This window comes from Ambystoma mexicanum, chromosome 4p, assembly GCF_040938575.1.
Source record: "Ambystoma mexicanum isolate Mex_15411 chromosome 4p, UKY_AmexF1_1, whole genome shotgun sequence".
Classification (NCBI taxonomy): Eukaryota; Metazoa; Chordata; class Amphibia; order Caudata; family Ambystomatidae; genus Ambystoma; species Ambystoma mexicanum.
In genome coordinates, this window is record NC_090927.1 from 1,120,785,818 (window position 1) to 1,120,807,033 (window position 21,216).

Genomic DNA, 21,216 nt, shown 5'->3' on the forward strand with positions numbered 1-21,216 from the left:
TGCTTTCAAAATAGGCGATTTTGCACTTTCTTCCTAGAAAAACACATTAAAATGAGTTCTTTTAAATCTGCTTTTCTTATGCAGCACATACATTTTATTCAGCACAAGTTCTTCCCTTGAGTACTGGGATTTCTTTGCAGTTTGGATACATGTATCCAGCCTTTGTTTAAAGTTTCTGTCTGCACAGCTGAAATTGTTACATGTTGCAATTTTAGCCGCATATTCCCAGTGGAACTGAAAACAAATGTTCCTGGACTGCCTTTTCCTTAGATACATTTCAGAACTGCTGTCAGTCAAGGAGGCCAGGGTCCTCTGGCCATACTGGATAATCCTGGATTTTCAATACCCTTTTAATCTCACTGGAAAATAAATGGATCTAGCACCAAAAACAGCACTTTTGAAGCTTGCAGAGCTAAATTTTAAAAAACATTTTTGTTTTTTAGTACAATTCTGCTGCTTTGCTCCATGTTGACGGTGGCATAGCCCACTGGCTTGCTCCTGCAGTGAGAATTCTGTTTTTCACCCCCCCTGACTGTGTGTGGCAGGGTGTGCAGCTTTATGTGGTTGTGACCCAAATGCAGTTTTGCAGATTTAGGCGCGTGCAATAGTCAGCGCATCCATTTCGGGCTGTTTCTTTCCCCATTTGTAAAGTGATGCAGTGGCGCACATTGGAATGGGCAAAATATCCCACATAAGCCCCCTGAATTCGGCTTGACTTCCAGTCGTGGGGAAGTCGGGCAGTTGAGATTTTTCTTTCTTCTCATGAAGAACACAGGTTTCTTCCAGTGTCATTTTCTTCTTCCCTCACCGATTGATGCGACACGCTCTCCTTGCCGGCTCTGGTTGGAATAAGAATGATACCCCCATCTTCTCTCATGCTTTCTTTTCCAGTGTGGAGCGACACTCCGGATTTCTTTGGGTTTTTCCTCCCGGGTCCCGAGGAGGTCCTCCTTGGTTATTAGTTGTACTCAGTGTCAATACTAAAAAACAGAACATAACAATTTTCCCACTACTGTCTCCAATAGGGATGACAGCCGTGGGATATACATATGCATTCAGCGACAATTTACAATATTCCCAGCATGTATTTAATGACAATTTAAAAAATGTCTAGGTTTCATCATTCTCTTCCTCTGGGTTTTCAGTAGGCTCTTCTATTTGCCGCGAAGTATGCCTGGGATGGCAACTTTTTAGCTGGTTGATGTTGACCCACTTGTTTTCTTCTGTCAAGATGCCCTTGGGGATGCGGATTCTGTAGGCGACTGGTGAGATTTTGTCCACAATTTCAAAATGTCCCCGACAGCTTGGCAAAAATGTGAACTCTTTGACTTGGTTCCTTTGGAAATTGTACAAGTAGACCCTGTCTCCTACTTGGTATTCCCTTTTGGTTGTCTTAAGGCCATAGTGGGTCTTCATACTGTCTGCAGATCTTTCTAGTTTCCGCTGAGCATAGGCAAAAGCATGTTGAAGGTGTTTTCTCAGATTCTCAACATACTCATGAGTTGTGAGGCATTTATCAATGTCTGCTCTTGGGTTCGATAGAGCAGATGCTGGGGTAGCACCATCCTTCATCCAGTCATCAGTTCAAATGGAGACATTTTAGTTACAGAAGAAGGGGTAGATCTGATGGCCATCAGGACAACTGGTAATCGAATATCCCAACTTGGCCCAGAGTCTGCCAGAAACCTTTTTAAAATGCTCACAATGGTTTTATTGTACCTAACAACTCCACCACTAGAGGACTGGCGGCATGCAATGTGTAGTTTACTTTTTACCCCAGGTTTCTATCATATCTTTGTCATCACTTCGCTGGTGAAGTGACTACCTCGATCTGACTCACTCCTTTGGGGTAGTCCAAAAGGCGAGAAGATGTGATTGATCATCAAGGTAGCTGCTGTTTCTGCCTTGCAATTTGGGGCCAGGAGACATTCCACCCATTTAGTAAACAAGCATGTACGGTTGACATGTAATTGTTCCCCCTAGAGGAGCCAATCACGGGTCCGATGAAATCTACTTGTAAATTTGACCAAGGCAGTGTCATCCCCCTCTTTTGGAGGGGAGCACAGTGTGTGAGTGATGTTGGCTGAAATTGTGCACACACAAGGCACCCCTTCAAGTATTGGTCGAGGTACTGCCCCATGTGTGGCCAGTATGCAACCTCTCACAAGATTTCTAATGTAGTCTGAAACCCCTGATGACCAGCTGTGGCCGCATCTTGGGCGTGACATAGGATCCGGCTTCGGAATGAGGTAGGGACCACCCACTGGTCACAGCCAGATATGAATCTCCTCACCAACAAACCGTCTTGGATTCTGAACATTTTAGGACATTTCATCAACACTCTGAGGTCCTCTTTCCCAAGGCAATCGGTATCCATCAGGGGAAAGTTCTCAGGGTCCTCAACATGTTGATAAAACTTACCAATGATTGGATACCCTTTTTGAGCCGTGATTAAATCAGCATCTGGGGTCTCCTTACTCCACTGGGCAGTGGAGAGTTCATTGTAAGCATTTGTCTGGGAGCTAGTGATAGCAGTGACCTGGATCTTCCCCATCAGGGACTCAATCTCAAGGAGATCCCCTTGGATGGCTCCGGTTTTGGCCAGCTGATCAGCTAAGTCTTTTCCAGTTTTGACTGGTCCCTCTACTTTGGAATGACCCTTGATCTTTTTCCATTAGATGGTCATCCCACTAGAGGTGACCAGATCATTAATATTTTGTATTAATTTCCATGTTTTAGTGGTTTGTTGTTAGCACATAGCATGCCTCTGGTTTTCCAATTAACCAGGTGCTCCACATTCCGGACATAATCTGAATCAGTGATTATGACCAGTTTGTGGAGTTGGTGTTGGACAGCAGTGAGGATGGCTTGATGAACTACCATCAGCTCTGCTATCTGACTACTATGGGGACCAATTTTGTACCCAGTGGAGGGTTCCGGGGCATCATTCACCCAGGCATTTCCTGTGCAGCCACTAGTTAACTTTCCCCGTTGTTGTCAATATGGTAGGAGCACCCATCCACATAGACAGTGGGCATGCCCTCACACTTGTCTTCTTCATAGACTTTGTGCGGGGAATTCAGATACACCTCCATGTTGTCCTGGATTTCATGACTTTCTTCCTCGAGACAATTTTCTCTGGCACAATCATGCAAGTCAGCCATACCTTGCGCGAGGGGACTCTTCTTGTTTTGGACATATCTGACCTCCACAGGAAAGCCTTGCATTGACAGAATCCAGGAAGTAATTCTGGAATTACTCACATTTCTGGCCCGGATTTTGTCACTTTGAAGATATTGCAGAGGCTGGTGTGTAGTCTTCACTATGATGTGTGCCCCCTCAATGAACGGGCGGTAATTCTTCAATGCCCACACCGTTGCCAGGAGTGCCTTCTCACAATCGTTGAATTTTACCTCCACAGAGGAAAAGTCTTACTTGCGTAGGAGATTACTTTAATGACCTTGTCATGCTTTTGGTATAATACTGCAGTCATGCATGTATTTGAGAACCCTGTCTCCAAGAAGAACTCCTTGTTTTTGACAGGATATGCTAGACAAGGCGCTTGTGAGAGGCTTCTTTTGTGTTGCTTTACTGCCTTGATTTGTTCTGGACCTCACTCCCACTTGAACCCCCCCTTCAACAGATGGATCAGGGGTCTTGTGATCTCTGCATAATCCTGAATGAACTTTCTGGTGTAATTAGTCAGTCCAAGGAGGCTCCTTATCTCACACAAAGTTGTGGGGTCTTTTAGTTTCAGGAGTGCTTCCACTTTCTTTTCCTGGTGACAGAGACCCTCATGCCCCAAAAAATTGACACGGGTCATGCACCACTGTGACTTTTGGAAAGATAGTTTTGCTCCGCAGCCCTCAACTGTGTCAGAACATAACAGATTTCCGCTATGTGTTCCTCCACAGTTGAGCTTTTGATCAGAACATCAGCTACATAGGCCAGGTTACCCCTTTCACACAAGTCGGGCACGCCTTGTGTAAGAAGATATTAAATGAATTGTCTGAGTTGATGTATTCGAAGGGAGTCTGGGTCCATGTGTTCTGCTGCCCCCCAAAGGTAAAGGCCATTTTGTATTGGTCCTCCCTACTGACAGGTACGGTCCAGTACCCATTGGTCAGGTCAATGGCAGTGTATACCTTTGACCCCTGGATCTAGGCCAGCACCTGGTCAATGTAGGGAAGAGGCCATTGGGATGTGTGGACCCATTTGTTTAGCTCCCTTAGGCCAGCACAGAGTCTCCACTGGCCGTTTGGTTTTAATATCCCCAGCACCTGATTTTTAAAGGTACTGTGGACTGGACAAATTATCCCACGGCACTAAAGATTTTTAATTATTTCTGTGAGGGACTCCATGGATGCGAGAGCCAAGCGATATTGCTTCACGAACACTGGAGTCATGCAAGGGTCCGTGGGAATTGTTGTTGTATGGATTTCAGTGCGACCACAGTCATATAAATCCACCGCAAAGAGATCCTGAAAATCTAAGAAAACTTGTTTCAACTTTTGCTTTTGTTCCAGAGTCTCAAAGGCATCAGCTAGGATGACTCTCTCTTCAACCATCTGCCTGAAGCCATGAAAGACTTCTGGTTTGGCTATCTCAGCGGCCTCCTCCAGCTGGGTGGAGAAGTGCCTGGTTAAAGTATTGTCCTGGACTGAGGGTTTCAGGCAGGGAAGGCAGTCCTTGTGGACTTGGAAGATCACCTCATCCCACCTGAAGTAACAGGTCACCTCTTCCTTACCATAAGGGCAGGAAGAGTACACCAGAAAATTCCCCCCATGCCGGTTGAAGATCCTGTCTGGTGTTGTGTCATTGTCGCTATCACTGTCAAAACAGTCATTGGGGATTGGTCCTATCAGTTCATTACCTAAATACATGGAAATGTTTTTGTCATCAACCGCCATTCCAATAAGCGTGCCTGCACCCAGAGTGATACTCCTGAGGTTGCTGTTATCCACCAGTATTGGAATAATGTTGTTTTCCATATTGACTAATGGTGTTGGGTTGAACCCCAACCCCTGCTGTTGGAGATGTGCGTTAAGGTGAACATATGCATCAGGATTTTGCAGTTTCTGTCCTCTTTTCATTTTTACTTTAAGTGAGAATAGTTGGGTACGTTCTGGGATGGTGACTTCCTCTCCAATTTGAACTTCAACTGAATACGGCAGCAATTGGGCTGACCGAAATGCTTTTTCTGAATCATCAAAGTCCATGGGATTACCCCCTAATCAGGACCAGGCTTTGAAGTTTATCAGGTACAAACTAATGGCAAAGCAATTGAGAAGGTCACTGCCTAAATAAAATGCAGCAGGGACATCTCGCACGAGCAAAAAATGACCTTACCTATAGATATTTTGAGCATACACCTGCTAGGCAGGAGATGTTTGGAATTGGGAGTTTCCAGATCCATTTTCCATTTGTCTATACATTTAAATGTGGGAATGGCTGGATCTTTTGGGAATTTTCGGAACATGACTTTGCTGATTAAGCTCTTACCGTTGTTCACGCACACTCAGTCCTTCCCTTCATTTAACTGAATAGGGATGTACAACTGTTCTCTAATCCTCTGAATGTCAGATAAGCTTTGAGCTGGTTTCTCATCATTTTGGACTATGAAAGTGGGATTTTCTGATTGTGAATTAGTATAGAATTTCAGAGTTTTTCCTTCCAGTGTGGAATGCCACTTGAAACTGGAAGGAAGGTTGATTTTCAGAACTAGAGAGGAATTCCCATCACCAGTTTGTTGTCCTACTGCAATTACTGTCATGTCAGGGATTTGGTTGTTTTGAAAATGGAACTTAATTTGATCCTGTTTTTGTTCAACCATGTGGCATGTGCCATTTAAACTAACATGGCTGACACTATGTTTTCATTTTATTGGTCGGTTAGTCTGGGTCCAGAGGAGCCTGTTTACACAGTCCATTAGGGGAGCCAATCTGCGCAGGATGTCATTCAACAGTAAACATGGTGTGAACTCCGGAGTCACGACTATGACCGGGTGTTTCACCTTATGTCGCCATATTTTAATTTCCAAATCTGCAGTCCCCTCGACAGGAATTTCATTCCCATCGAAGTTCTGAAGTTGTCCAGGAAGAAGGGTGAGAGGGATATGGTATCTCTCCCCCCTTCCTGAATTCAGATGATAAAAGGCTCTCTTTGACAGAAGATTGGCTTGGGATCCAGTGTCCACCAGTGCCTAAAATGTACATTGCCCTAGTACTTGAACCGGGGAGTAAAATCTTCCCTCCTTCTCCTCAAGGGGGCACAGATAATGTGCATTTTGGGCCAGGTGGTGGGTTAGTTTCTTGATTCTTGATTCCGACACAGGGGTAGTTTGGGCAGGAAGCTGTGTGGGTGCTTTGGGATCTGCAGAAATAAGGTGGCAGTTGGAAATTGGGGGAGTTTTGATGTTTCCCTGGTTCTGATTCTGGGCCGCCCCCCCATCCCTTTTTGGAGGCAGTCCCCAGGATATTTTTGGGCAAGGTGGTTCTCTGGATTATCATTCTGGGGTTCAATGGTGGGCGATCCTAACCCAGTCCCAACATTCAACCAGTCTTCCTTAGGATCTCTCGGGACCCATTTTTCTTTGGGAGGAGTTCCCCCGTCCCTGAAGGAGAAGATCTTTTCCCCAGAGCCCTCTGAGGACCCCTCTCCTTCAAATTGGAGGACACTAACCTCCTCCAGAAAATGGGTCTTTTTAGATCCTTTATTTCTCCTACCCGCCCTCTGTTCCTTAGGTCGCAGACTTTCGGGGGCAGGAGCTTTCAGTTCTTGTTCCCGGGTTTCCAGGGGCTTTTCACAAGTGGGGAAGGAAGCTTCCTCTAAGGCTTTACACCCTCCTTCCCCCTCTGCCTCCTCCTTGGAACCGGTGAATTGTCGGGGTTCGCTCCCTGACATTGTTCTGGAGTACCAGACCCTTGGTTCGTGGAGTTCTGAGCCGGCATGTTTATCTGAGGGTTCTGCTGAGCCCTCAACATGCGACCCAGATCCTGGGACAAGTTCTGGACCTGGTGCTCCAGTTGGGACACCCGCTCTGTCTGGTACGGGGGTCTCTGGTCCATCCTAGGTGGATCACGGGAGGGGTAATTGTCCCTTCTCCCATAATACCCTGGGTTTGGATAGTTTGAGTACCCCTCCACCCTTGGCCTCCCCTCTCTCGGATTGGGCTGTCTGGGCTCAGGAAAGTGGGGAAAGAAATGGGGGTTGTTTGGTGGGTTGAAGTTTTGAGGGTACCGGTGAAAGAACCTCAACCCAGCATTTGGGGGATTACTACCCTCCTGGGGAAAGTTAGGAGGGAAGTTTCCTGGGTTGGTTCCTACGTGGGTGGATCCCCTCTCTTGGGCTGTGGGAGTCCACACATACCCCGGGATGGGTTTCTTGCCTTTGTATCGGGGGCTTATGCAGTCCGGGGAGTTAGGGGTCCCATTTGTGGGAATACTTCCCTGACTACCTGTCTGTGATTGGCCCGAGGGCCTTCTGGTTCTTTGGCTGGAAGTATTCTGTACTGGTATATTTTTAGACCCTCTTCTCCCATCTCCAGATCTAAAATGGGGGCAACCTTCACCTCCGCCACCTTAGCAGCTGCAGGGGTGTTGGTTGGTTTGGGTTTTTTATTGTTGTTCTTACTGTCTACAGGTTTCAGCACCTCATAAATACGGTTCGCATGTTCTATGACCCAGTCCAGTGATCTCTTCTTGTGAAAGTCCTTCACCAGCTGAGTCATGATGTATTTGGGGAGTGCATGGAAAAAGGTGTTAATGAACTCCCTACTATGTGTGCGCACCCTTCTGGTGATCAGTGCAAATGCACATTTGAGTTCCTGCACAAATTCTTGTGGGGCCTGGTCATCCCCACACTGCAGATTGTAGGTCACCTTGCGGGCCTCTTGGGGATTTCTATGGACAGAGAAGTGTTTTAAGATGGCCACCTTGTAGGTGAACCATATTGAGTGGTTCTGATCCTCCAGCCCCGCAAAGAAGCTGGAGTACTCAGGGGAGAATATCCATTTCACATATTGGATGCAACTCTGACTATCTTTCAGATGAAAAGTATCCATCATCTGTTCGTATAATTCAAGGTGTTCCCAGACTGAATACTTGGCATTTTTGTGATAGGGAGTGATAACACTCCTAATGACCTTGATCTGCTTCAGGGGATCTTTTGTTTAGCCTTCTTGGTTTTGTTGGCCTTTTTGGTCTTAGTCACCTGCGTCCACTCATCCTTTGACTCAGAGGCACTACTATTGGAGGTGGTTATCTGATCCTCTAGGCACTCCCTGATTCTGCAAGCTTGAGAATGGCTTGCAAAATGTGGGGGCCTAGTTTATTGATGCCTGTGGTGCTCAGAAGAGTCTTCTGACTCTCCCCTGCTCCCAGGATTGCCGGAGCGCCCCCCCCCCAATGCCCTGCCTAGGAAGAGGGCTTTAGGATACTCTTTTTGGGTTTTATTTCCTGGAGTTCCCCACCAAATTTAACAAACTGATCTTTTGGTAGGCAGTATTTTTGAAGATCCAATTCCCTGACTCTCCACTCATCTGAGTCCTCCTGGTCACAGATGTTAGCCCTAACATTTGGGGATCTGTATAAAGATGCCCATCCATCAATGTCTGGTAGGCGCTGATCTGTCAGTCCCATCTTACCCATTTTGTTGAAGTCTACCGTCCCCATGGCCCATGGTTCATATGAGTCAGTGGACATGAAGGTGGCAGAGTTCATTGCATTGAAGGGGTTAGAGTCCCTGAGAACAGGGGTCCTGCTGTTGGGATCAGGGGTTTCTCTATCCCTCTCTATCTCTTCTCTTTCAGCACCTATTCCCTGGTGATATGCCAAAATCAGAATCTTTTGTTCCTCTATAAAGGCCTTACTGGTCTCAGTGATTTGATCATGCATGGCTATCTGTTGGTGGAGCCTATCATTCTTTTCACAGAGACCCTCATTGTCTCTCTGTGCTTCCTGTCTGGTCTGAAAATACTGGGCCAATATATGCTGCAGTATACTCACCTCCTGAGTTTTAGCGTCATTGGTCTGGGTGTTCTTTTCCACATCATCCTCCACCCGTCTGGTGTGCTCTAGTAGCTTCTCATATTCTGTTTTTACTTCCTTAAGCTCCTGGAGGGCCAGCTTTCTTCCCTCTTGCTTGGTTTCTAATTGGTTGACTTCCTGGCCTAAAGCGTCCCTCTCTTGAGCCAGGTCATCCCTTTGTTTTTTGAATGCACTGGATTTCTAGCGCTCCTCATCAAATTCTGTTTGATATTCTACTTCTTTAATCATTAATTTATTGTTTTCCTCTTTTAATTTGACTATCTGGTCCTGTATGATAACCACCTGTTCTGCGCAGACTCTATTAAAAGTTAATTGTTGTGCCAGCTTCTGTTGACTCTGTTGTAAAGAGCCTGCCCTTTCTTGACATTCCTATTTTAGTGTCTGTAATTGCTCTGCCTTCTCTTGCTGTAGGAGAGCCAGATCTTCTTTTTATTTTATGACATACTGTCTGGATTCTGTCTCTAATTATTGGCTCTTCAGTAGCCTTTGCTTTGCAGAGTCTAGATCAGTCTGGATTCTTTCTAGTGTTTCTACTTGATTCTTTGCCAGAACCATGTTCTCAGCATGCTTTTCCTGCATCACTCCTATGTGGAGGTATAGGTAGGCCGCTTTTTTGGCAATTTTACTCTGCTCCTCTACTCTGCTCCTCTTTCGCTTTTGTACAGTGTACAGTTCACTAAGAGCTTGGTGTAATGGGCCCTTGTCCTGCCATATATCCAGGTCCATGGCAGTGACCTCTTCTTTGATTTCCTGTAGCCAGACCTGTTCATTCTGTCCCACTCACCCCTGACAATCAGTTTGTGCATGAGGTGTTCCCTAGCCATATTGATTTCTACTGGGATCGCCCTCAAATATCAATTTCTTTATGAATTATTCCAGGGTTGATTTGATTTTACTTTTACAAACAGGCCTGATTTTGGAGTATGTATTTTGAGAGGTGCTTGTAAAGTGTAGCACAGTACACCAACCACACAAGGTGTCTGTACCCTGCAGGTTAGTCTGCTGTGCTAGACTTTCACGGGTGGTAACTCGAACTCAAAACCATGGCACAAGCCCCCAAATCTGTTAAGGGTTTCAATCAGGCAATACACTTGGGTCTCAGCCTAACATGCAATGCACAAATGAAACACCTATTTATTGTGTCTATAGGTTCAATATTCTGAGTGATATACCGCCCACATCATACCCCTTCTCAAAATACCCCCAGGTCACAATGGACCAGGAATCAGGCTGGTCGGTAGAGGTAATATTTATTGATTTATTTAAAATTCAAATCAAATACAAGTTTTAATATATATGGGGCAGCAATCACCAATGTGGTGACAATACAAATCAGAAGGTAGATAAGGCAGTTGAATTCACTATTGACAACACAGAATATAAAACACAGGGAAAAGAACAGTTTTGTGTGGTTTGAAAGATAGCACTTAGGTCAAGATTTCCCCCTGCAAAGTTCTTAATTCACAAATGAGCAATTCTACACAGATGTACGTAAGCAGCAGGTATTCAGGAATAAACGAAGAGTGTACAGGGTTTAAATGCAATATTCCCTCCCCAAACAAGAGAGAAAATCATTTTTGGACATTTTTACACTTTTAAAATGACAGTTGAAAATGGCTGAGAAAAACAATGAAAAGTGTGCAAAAATCCTTAAATTTATATAAATTCCTATGTGAGCAACGCTACAAAGATACTAACAACATAGGCTAACATGTGAGCAACAGTACACACTTTGAATCAGAATGGAAGTTTGGAAATAATTTGAATGGGAAAACACACGTGTAAAACTTTTGCAAAATTTTGAATTCCCGCCTAATTTTCACTATGTGATTTTGTTAAGAAAAACAGATCAAAGACACTGTTATGGGATGCGGTTTTAGGCTGGGGTGTAGCTAAAGGTCTTAGGTTTAAGTCAGAGTTGAAATTAAGTCTCTAGCTCTAAAATTGAGGAAGTTATGCAGAGGTGTTTTTGAAAATAAAGGCGTGAAAATGAAAACAGAAATCAGTTTTTACAATGACAATTATGCTCTAAACTATGGTATTCAGGCTGGTTACCAGTTTGAAACACAGTAATCTTCACAGTGGTCCATGTAAAGCAGGCCCAGCACCTCCGTGTCCTCCTTGGAGGCTTCAGTCTGATTACCCGTGGGAGAATTTAAGGGTTTGGGATTTCACAAAACAAAAGGATTTTAAAGGAATGATGACTAGCACAAGGACCCAAAGCAAGGTTTCAAGGCTATTGTGACACTATTACAAGTTCTTAAGTTAAAAAGAGGATGGGTTATTGATTGGGATAGGACAAGGCAAATATACTATGGGTTACTATGATTCCTATTGATACTTACAGTCCACTGTAATTTAAGATTGGACCGTCAGGGTTCTGGTCATCCGGATCGGGTCTACAGACAGCAGGGAACCTCTGGCACAATTAGATCAGCTAGGCGGTTCTGGTCAATTGGACTGGCACCTCAGACTGGATTGGATTCACCCTTCTGGTTGCAGGACACTGTAGATCAGTGGGATGGCGAGTTTCAGCAGGCACGCCTTAATGGTAGCAAGCCAGACTGAGTTCTTTTAAATCCACTTTTCCTATGCAGCACATACATTTTATTCAGCAACAGTTCTTCCCTTCAGTGCTGGGATTTCTTTTCAGTCTGGATGCATGTATCCAGACTGTTTAAAGTTTCTGTCTGCACAGCTGAAATTGGTACATGTTGGAATTTTAGCCGCATTTTTCCAGTGGAACTGAAAACAAATGTTCCTGGACTGCCTTTTCCTTAGATACATTTCACAACTGCTGTAAATCAATGAGGCCCGGTTCCTCTGGCCATATTGGATAATCCTGGATTTTCAGTACCCTTTTAATCTCACTGATTCAATGGAAAATAAATGGATCTAGTGCCAAGAACAGCACTTTTGAAGCTTGTAGAGCAAAAATTTTAAAAGGCATTTTCGGTTTTTAGCACAATTCTGCTGATTTGCTCCATATTGAAGGTGGCATAGCCCACTGGCATGCTTCTGCAGTGAGAATTCTGTTTTTCACCCCCCCTGAATGTGTGTGGCAGGGTGTGCAGCTTTTTGTGGTTGTGACCCAAATGCAGTTTTGTAGATTTTGGCGCGCGCAGGATGCAGCGCATCCATTTTGGGCTGTTTCTTTCCCCATTTGTAAAGTGATGCAGTGGGGTACATTGAAATGAGTCAAAATATCCCACAGAGGCGCTGTTTATACTTTGCAGCAGAACACCAAGATCGGAAACAAATTATCAGAAAAGTCATGGATGTTATTTTGGGAAGTACGATACAACCTAATATCCAACTAAGAAGCGCTTCCACTGTGATTCCGATTGGGACCCAATTGCCAGCAAGGAGGGAAAGAAATAGACCAGCCTTCTGATAATGTGACGTCACAAGCAGAAATGGTGAATGTGGGGGAAGAGCAACAGCAGGATAGCCCCCCTAATTTATATATTTTTTTATTTATTTGTTTCTATAGCGCCGAACCCGCAGGCATCAGGGCACATTACATAAAGACAAGGACAACAGGAAAGTGACGTGTCAGCAGAGCAGGTTTAATGGTCCTGGTTAGATTACTCTACATGGTCTTTAGTATTTATACAGGTCCTTTATTTGAACAACAGTGTCTTCAGTTTCTTCCTAAAGGATAGGTAGTTAGCCTCTAGCCTTAGGCTGTTTGGGAGCTCATTCCACTTTGATGTCGCTTTGATAGGGTAGGCTCGCCCAAGTCCATTGGCATTTTTGGAGTTAGTTACTTTAACAAAACCTTGCACCTTGGATCTTAAGTTGTGGCGAAGTTCCTATGTGGTTATTTGTTTTTTTAGGTAGACGGGGCAGATACAAATATACAGTGATGGATAATGGTAATTGCTTTAAAGGTGATGCTGTCTTCCAGAGCTAGTCATTGAAGGGACTTTCTGTCTTCTGTGATATGTTCCCCCCTTTTTGTTCCCGGTAATTGTCCTCACTGCATTGTTCTGTATGATCTGACATTGTTTGATGCATGTTTTATTAGTCCCCATCAGCAGTGCATTCCCGTAGTCTAGTCTAGATAAGATTGTGGCTCTGGCAGTAATGGTGCTGTTTTGTTTACTCAGTACAGGTCTGATGCGACTAAGCAGCCTTTGGTGGTATCAGCAATTGTTTTTCACATATGTTACGTGGGCATCCTCTCCCAAGGATGCTTGCAGGTAGACACCTAGTGTATTGATCTTGTCAGAGACCCCTACATTTGTGTCTTTGATCTTACAGGTCATGTAATCTGTGTCTAGTTTAGCTTTTGCCTTGGGTGATCCAAAGATCATGAGCTCAGTCTTGTTTCCGTTGAGGAAAAGCCATTTTGTCATCATCCAGGCTTCAATGGAGCTGTAGATGCTTGCAAGTTTATTGTTGTCGGTGGTATGACAGAAGGCCGGTTCGATGACTAGTTGTGTACTGTCAGCGAAATTTGTAAAAAAAGACCCCTAAATTGGCTAATAGGGTACATAGACATTGCAGATAGAGATTAAACAAAAGAGGTGATAGGCTGCCCCCCTGGGGTATGCCACAATTTATAAGTCGGTGTATGGAGACATGATCACCCAAGTGGAATTTGGAGCTCCAATCTTTAAGTAAGGATGTTACCCAGTCTATAGCTCCTCGAGAACAATTAGCTGATTTGTCTAGAGCCTCATGGAGTTTTTGATGATCAAGCAAATCAAATGCTGCTGAGAGGTCTGATAATATCAGCATCCCTGCTTTTCCCTCGTCCAGAATACTGAGCATTTTGGTCTGAAGGTCGAGCAGGGCCGTCTGCGTATCATATGCTCCTCGAAAGCCTGATTTTTGGGTATGTAGGAGGCTGTTTGTGTGAACATAATCTTAGAGTTGGATAGTAGCAACTTTGTCCAAGATTTTTAGGAGAAAGTTACAGTTCGTTATTGGGTGGAGATTGGAAGAGTCATGTTGCTCTAATCTAGGTTGTCTGACTATAGGTGTAACAGTAACTGTTTTCATTGCAGAAGGGACCTTGTTGTCTCTAAACGAGGCATTCTCCATTCTGCAAAGATAAGGGGCAAAAATCCCAATGTTGTTTGGGAGGTCATATATTTTCAGAGCAGGCCGTACATCTGATGGTAGAAAGTACAGAGTTCATTTCGTCAAGGGAGATAGGAGAGAACTTGAATGTACTCGTCTCTTGGGGGTATGCTCTAGGTTATCCCGGAGTTGGTGAGGTTGGATGACCACTTTAAAGGATTTTATGACTTCACAAGCTGTTTGGATTTTATTGTAAAAGGCTGTTTGGACATTCTCACAGTCTTCCTGTGATGGCAGAAATGGAGGGTACATTGTCAGAGGCTTTTCTACCGATTTCAGAATCTGGAACAATTTGCCAGTTGAGCTGGAAGCAGCTGTGATTTGTTGTTGTAATAGTTATTCTTTGCTTCCGTCAGTTTTTCTCTATATAGTCTATCCAGTTCTTTCCATTTCTCTTTGTTTCTGTCTGTGGGATTTTTTTGCCATTTTCTCTCCCATTTCCTTTTTTCCTTTTTAAGTGTTTGGTTTCCAGCATTAAACCAATTCTGACGATTAGGTTTGAGTCCAACCTGCTTACTTTAGATGGGAGCATGTTGGTCGATAAGCTTTTGGAATTGGTTATTAAATGTTGCCATGATTTTATCACACAAGTCCTTGTCTACTGTCATATTCATAATGGTTTGCCAGGATAGGGGGCGTGATCTTTCTAAAGTTCCTTCCACAAACTATGTTAGGTACATTCTCTTTGGATGTTAGTAGCTGTTTGATTTAATGGTGATCAGACTATATGCATGGATTTGTTCCTAGGATAGTATTTTTCACATTATTGGAAACTCTCCAATAAAGTTGGTTTCCCTTTTTCGATGTAGATTCTGAGTTATTCACAAGAAAGTCAATTGATTTTAGCTCTTTCTCAGGAGATATGGCTTCTTTGTCTTTGGTGTTCCCTCTCCATCTATTTAAGTCACCTAGGAGTACAGTCCGTGTATTGGGCCCTTTTAGGTTATTTAGAAGCTGTGTCTATTCATCATTGATGTCAGAGGCCAGATATGGGGGTCTGTAGATTACAATGATGTTAATACAATTATTTTAGTTGGGGTCATTTTAAGAAGAAGAGTTTCACATCCATTGCAATGGGTAGGTGAGGGTAATAGGTTAAGATCTTGTTTGGCTATTATAGCCACTCCACCACCCTTTCCTATTTCTCTGTTTTTATAGTGAATGTGAATCCTTGGGTCCACTGTCTGTGGTAGGGCACGATGGGCTTCTGCAGCCAAGTTTCAGTTAGACATAATATGTCTAGATCATCCTGTATGATGTAGTCATGGATGCTTTGGGGTGGTTGTTCATGGATCTGGTGTTCAGAAGGCCTATTTTTACCTCAAGAGGCGTTGCTACTTGTAGTGGAGGTAGTTCCTCTGGTGCTAGGAATTCTTGGGTAGCCCATACCTATTACAGGATTGCAGGGGAGGGGTGAAGAAAGAGCAGAGTGTCTCGACGAGAGAGCGTTGGACGGCGAGGGCTGGCGTATACTGGCTGGAATTCTGTGGGGATGACCCCGCTTTCTGTGTTTGGTGCTGGGGTAGGTGTTATTTCTGGCCAATACGGTTTTCCTTAACTGTTTGCTGTTTCAGTGGCACTGAAGGTGCTGTTTCCAGACTGTCACCCTGCTGCTGCTCTTCTATTATAGTTTATGTGCTCGCTTTTCTTGCTCTGGTCTGTGGAGCCCGCCCTTCTTGTTGTGCTTGGGACTGAAGGGGGGCTTTGCCTTGGAGGGGAGCTTTAACTATAACCACAACAACGCAAGAGCACGCCAATAAAGTGACAAGCCTCGAGTTATCCCTATTCAGCTGCTCACATAAACAGCATGGTGGGCTTGAGAAAAGTCTTATGAGAAGAAAACCAAACTGGCGCTTGAAAAGAGTGCAGTTTGCTAATGAGATGGCAGGTCCTTTGAGCCCTAGAACTCTTGACCCTTTAACAAAAGCCACTAATCTAATGATATGGGCAATGGATAGACAAGGCAGGTTGAATTTGGGGGTCCCATCAATTATTGGCTCAAAAGTAACACCAAGAGCCACGTACAGGAGCAATCTTGCCTCCTCGTGGGAAGTGAGCAGCCGGGAAATGACATCTATTGTGCCAACAATTCCAACTACAATAACACATCTGGTCTCATAATGTCAAAACACATTGCTAATGTTAACAATAACAAAAGCCATTGCCCAAGAACTATATCTGACGCAGGAACATTAAGGCCTCTTGGCCATCTGGTCAAACTGGAAGAACTTCTCCCAACAGCCGACAACCCTTTCTTAAATCGATCTAGACTGCTTGCAATTTGGGAAAGCATTCCATGGCTGTCTTCAATTAAAAGTAATGATCTGTTATACGTAGAGCTACTTAAGTGGATAGTCCCACAAATTGGGCATTGATCAAATTGGCATCATCAGCTATCGCTTCTCTACTTGGTTCCTGCTCTGGTTCATTATTGGAGCTGTGGCTCCGGTTGACGGTGTATCATGATGGGATCAGGAGGGGGTTCATGAGTGAAGTAGTCCTGAGGCCAAGTGTGAGGAATGCGGGGCAGGTTGCCCGACTGAATGGCCAAGGTGATGAGGTAGTGTCTGCCTACCCCTTGAAGATTCTTTCCTGGAATATAGCAGGCCTAAATCGAGTAATATCCAATCCAAATTGGTGCAATTGTGCTAGAGACCATCAGGTGCTGATGTTCCAGGAAACATGGGCTTTAAACCCTGTTAATCTCCAGCAATATGCAAACTATATGATCAAAGCTACCAGGGCTTAAGGGGAAGACCATTGGGAGGCCTTCAGATATGGATTGATTCCAAACTTGAATGGAAGGTGGTTAATGTTGAAACTCATTTGGTGGACCTCCAACTTCTCTCGGTGGCAACAAAAGGGTCAGATTGATTTTTACTAATTGGTTTTTATAATAGGCCTAATGGGGCCACAGGCAGACATACACTGCTAAAACTACAAGAGGTGAACTGTTCAAATAATCCTCTAATTCTCCATAGGGAATTTAGCATTGCTGCTTGAGATATGAACCTTCAGCTAGAACCCTCGAAAAAAGCTTCCAAACTACGGGCTCACCAAACTATAGCCTGGTCTATCCTTATTCTTTTGGCCGCACCCCCCAAAAGGGTCCCCAGGTGAGCAGTGGAATCAGCCTGTGCTATGGATAATCTGAACCTTAGGGCTTGTAATGGCAGGTTGCCAGCTGACCAGTCGGCAAAGATAACATTCAATGGCTGTAATGGCTCATCACGTATTGATTATATATTAATTCCAGTCAGTAGATGGACTAAGGTTCTAGACTTTAAAGTGGCCGAAAGAAGTGAGAGAGATCATTATCCCCTTCTGCTTAAACTTTGCATTAGGGGTTTAATATCACCTCTGAAGGATGGCTCGGTTAAGTATCAATCCCAGACAATCTCGGCCAATGTAAGGAAAACAATAAAATGGGTTAATTGGACAGATAGAACTGCAAAACCAAAAGTATATTACACCATTAAAGAAAACTTGGGCAACATCCATAGCAATAGCCTACCTGATAGATTGGTCATGGCAGAATGTGAATTATTTGAATTAATAGGCAGGAAATGAATCCCATTCTTAACATATGCAGTAGGTCGATCAAATAAAAAGGCAATGGAGACAAATCCCTGGTATGACCGGGAATGTGCAAGGGCTAAGAAAGCTATCATCTAATGTCAAATATCTTGTACAGCCCTTGATAAGCACAGCCTTTGAGATTTTAGGATGAATTACAAGGCCCTAATTTCTAGGGAAAAAAGCCAGTACGTCAAATCACGTTGGGAAGCCCTAGGTATGGCACTGGCACAGGGAAATAGTGTTGGCTTCTGGAGGCTGGTATCATCAAAAAAGACAAATGCCTTTCTAGTTTTGCAATGCCTGATTTCTGCTGACGTGTTGTGGGGATACTTCTCTAGCCCATATGTAAACGTAGACCCATTAATAGGGATTTCCCTAGGGAAAAAGGGAAACAACCACATTATGCCCGGGAACTGGCATATCTCAACTGAAGAGGTAAAAAATTCCTTGTGCTCCCATAAATCGGGTAAAGCGGCTGGCCGGGACCTGATACTGGTCGATTTGTATAAAGATGAACTAATGATCTGGGTTCCAAATCTATGCAGGGTGTTTAACGCTGCTATCTGCTCTGCAGTAATCCTGAAGACTTGGCAAAAGGCGATCATAGTCCCCATTTATAAGAAAGGGGGAGGGGCTTCTATCGTCCCATCTCATTATTAGACTCTGTAGGGAACATATTTGGTAAGATCATCCTGACTAGACTGCAAAATTGGGCAGATGAAGCTGGGATTATTACCAAAGCACAAGTCCGCTTTTTTGCTGGTAGAGGCACCATAGATCACTGTTGTCTTCTGACTTTACTAGTCTAAAAATATGTATTCCTATCAAAAACTAAACTGCATGCCATTTTGTTGGGATTTGAGGTCAGCTTTTGACTCTGTTTCACGACAAACACTTTGGCAGGTATTAAGTGAATGGAATGCACCTATACCATTGGTTGATTCTATCAAATTTTTATACTCATAAACTGAGGCATCTGTAAGCTATGGGGCAAGGGGGAGCAATGTAGACCATTTGCTGCGAACAAAGGGGTGTGCCAGGGTCGGGTTGTGGCACCCCTTCTCTTCTTAATCTATATACAGAGTATAAAAGATGCATTCAAAAGGGGGGCTCTTGACCCTCCAAGAACTGCAACTAGGAGAGGGTCTACATTGTTCTATTCTGATGATGCAGTCATCTTGGCTACTTCCCCAAAAGGTTTAGAGACAGGACTGGCTATTTTTATGAATAAATGTAGCAAACTTGGCCCTGAATTAAATGCTAAAAAATGAAGGTTCTAGTTTTTAAACCTCCCTTTGTGAAAAGCATCCCCCTGAGTATTATGTTAGATGATACAATGCTGGAACAAGTCAAATTATTTGATTACTTGGCACTCAGATTCCATGAATCAGGGGGGTGGTCTGACCACCTGGCTAAGGCCAAGATGAGCTTGGGAAAATATAGTGGTGGAACTCATTCTTTTTTCAAAAGCCACGGTTGTGGGGCAATTTCGCCAGCCTTGGAGCTTTATGACAAGCAAGCTTTGCCTGTAGCATTATATGGGTCGGAGCTGTGGGGTCATACCAAATTGTCTGCTTTGTCATGTATCGAGAACATGTTTTTGAAAAAACTTCTTTTGTTGCCTACAAGTGCTGCAACGTCATTGTTGTTAATGTATTTTGGTGTATTTCCCTTAGTCAACCAGATTGCCATGAAACCTGTGCTTTATTGGGTGAGATTGTGGACTTCCCCGGGGTTATTAACGTACCTGGTGGCCCTAACGAATGTCTTACTCCTGGAAGGGGCAAGGGGCTGTGACTGTTTGGCCCATGTAAACAAAAGTACTGTTGTTTATGTGGGATATGAGAGCCTTCTGGGGTAATCCCCTAAACTGTTGAAAGTCTTCAAAAGCAGAGCTTAAAGCAAATGTCAATAGGAAATCCCTGGAAACGTTGGAAACTAAACAAGCCTCCTTGATGAATGCGCCGCCGGAGTGTTTCTGTTATGCCTGTGCCACTGGCGCACACATTGGCAACCATCATAGACTATTTGGAACTCATTTATCTTCAGAATACTCTTTGAACAACCCCTATTCACACTTTGGTCCTTAATTTCCATTTTCCCGACTTATGTACTTTCTTATTTAATTCCGCTAACTACATGTACCATAATGCACCTTGCTACAGTTATCAATTCCTGGCTATTCCCATTCATCAGTATTGGAACCACAATCCCCAGAAGCCCTAGCGATCAGTACTGCTTCCACCTTCTCAGGACCAGAAAGGGATGAGGCAGATTACCTTCAGGTGTGCTGCTCCAGGTGCTGCCAATTAGCCCTGCTCAGTACATGGCAGGGCTGTATTTAAGCAGCTGCCTGCAGGAGTTCAGTCTCTTGCATCAAGAGTTCTCCCAGCCCCTTTTTGCCTTGAGCCATGATTTGTATGCTGTTCCTGTTACCGTATTATCCTGCTTCTGATCCAGTGCCTCGCTGCCCTGCTCCTCTGGGCTCCCTGCCTTGCAGCCTGCTACACTCCGCTGTCTTCAGCCCTGCTCCTCTGGGCTCCCTGCCTTGCAGCCTGCTACACTCTGCTGCCTTCAGCCCTAGTCCTCTGGGCTCCCTGCCTTGCAGCTTCCTACACTCCTCTGCCTGCAGCCCTGGTCATCTGGGCTCACTGCCTCGCTGCCCTGCTCCTCTGGGCTCCCTGCCTTGCAGCCTGCTACACTCCTTTGCCTGCAGCTCTGCTCCTCTGGGCTCCCTGCCTCGCTGCCCTGCTCCTCTGGGCTCACACCTTTGCTGCCTGCTCCTCTGGGCTCTCTGTCCGCAGCCTACTACAGCTCTCTGTCATGCTCCTCTGGACTCCCTGCCTTGCAGCCTACTACAGTCCTCTGCAGTCCTCAACAGTTTGCCTGCACCTTGTGCCATCTGTTACTCCAGCCCTGCTTCCTTGTTTGCAGCCCCCCTTTTTCCTGGTTACTGCTCCCTTGCTCTCTTCCTTGTTTGCAACCCCTGTTCTTGATCCCTGTCCTTCTCTTCCTTGAGTCTTCTGTCCTCCCTTTAGGTTATCCATTTCAGTTATACTGTTTCTGTACAGACACCCACAGCTGTTGTTCCCAGCGATGAGCATACGGAGTGGGCCCCTGTAATAGCCATCTGTGCAGAAGTCTGGAGTTTCCAAAGATCTGTGGAACACTCTTTCCCATTTCTGCATACACCCCAAGAGGGAATCCAGTTTGTTTGTACCTGTGTATTCCCTGCCCCTTTTTTGTTCACAGCTACTGTTACCTATTATTCTTTATTGTTGAGCTTCCTGCTGTGTGTGCTTATCTGTCACCTTCCATCAGAACAGCCACCCAAAACCTACCTGGGTGCCCGGTGCCACTCTTGACAGAGTGCCATCCTTGACAGTTTCGCTGGTGTAATGACAGGGAAATTAATGAGCCTCTTGGATGAAATTCCACCACCGTATGAGCGCTCTCTGTTTGTACGCATGAGACTGGGGATTTTGCACATGGCCAGGCA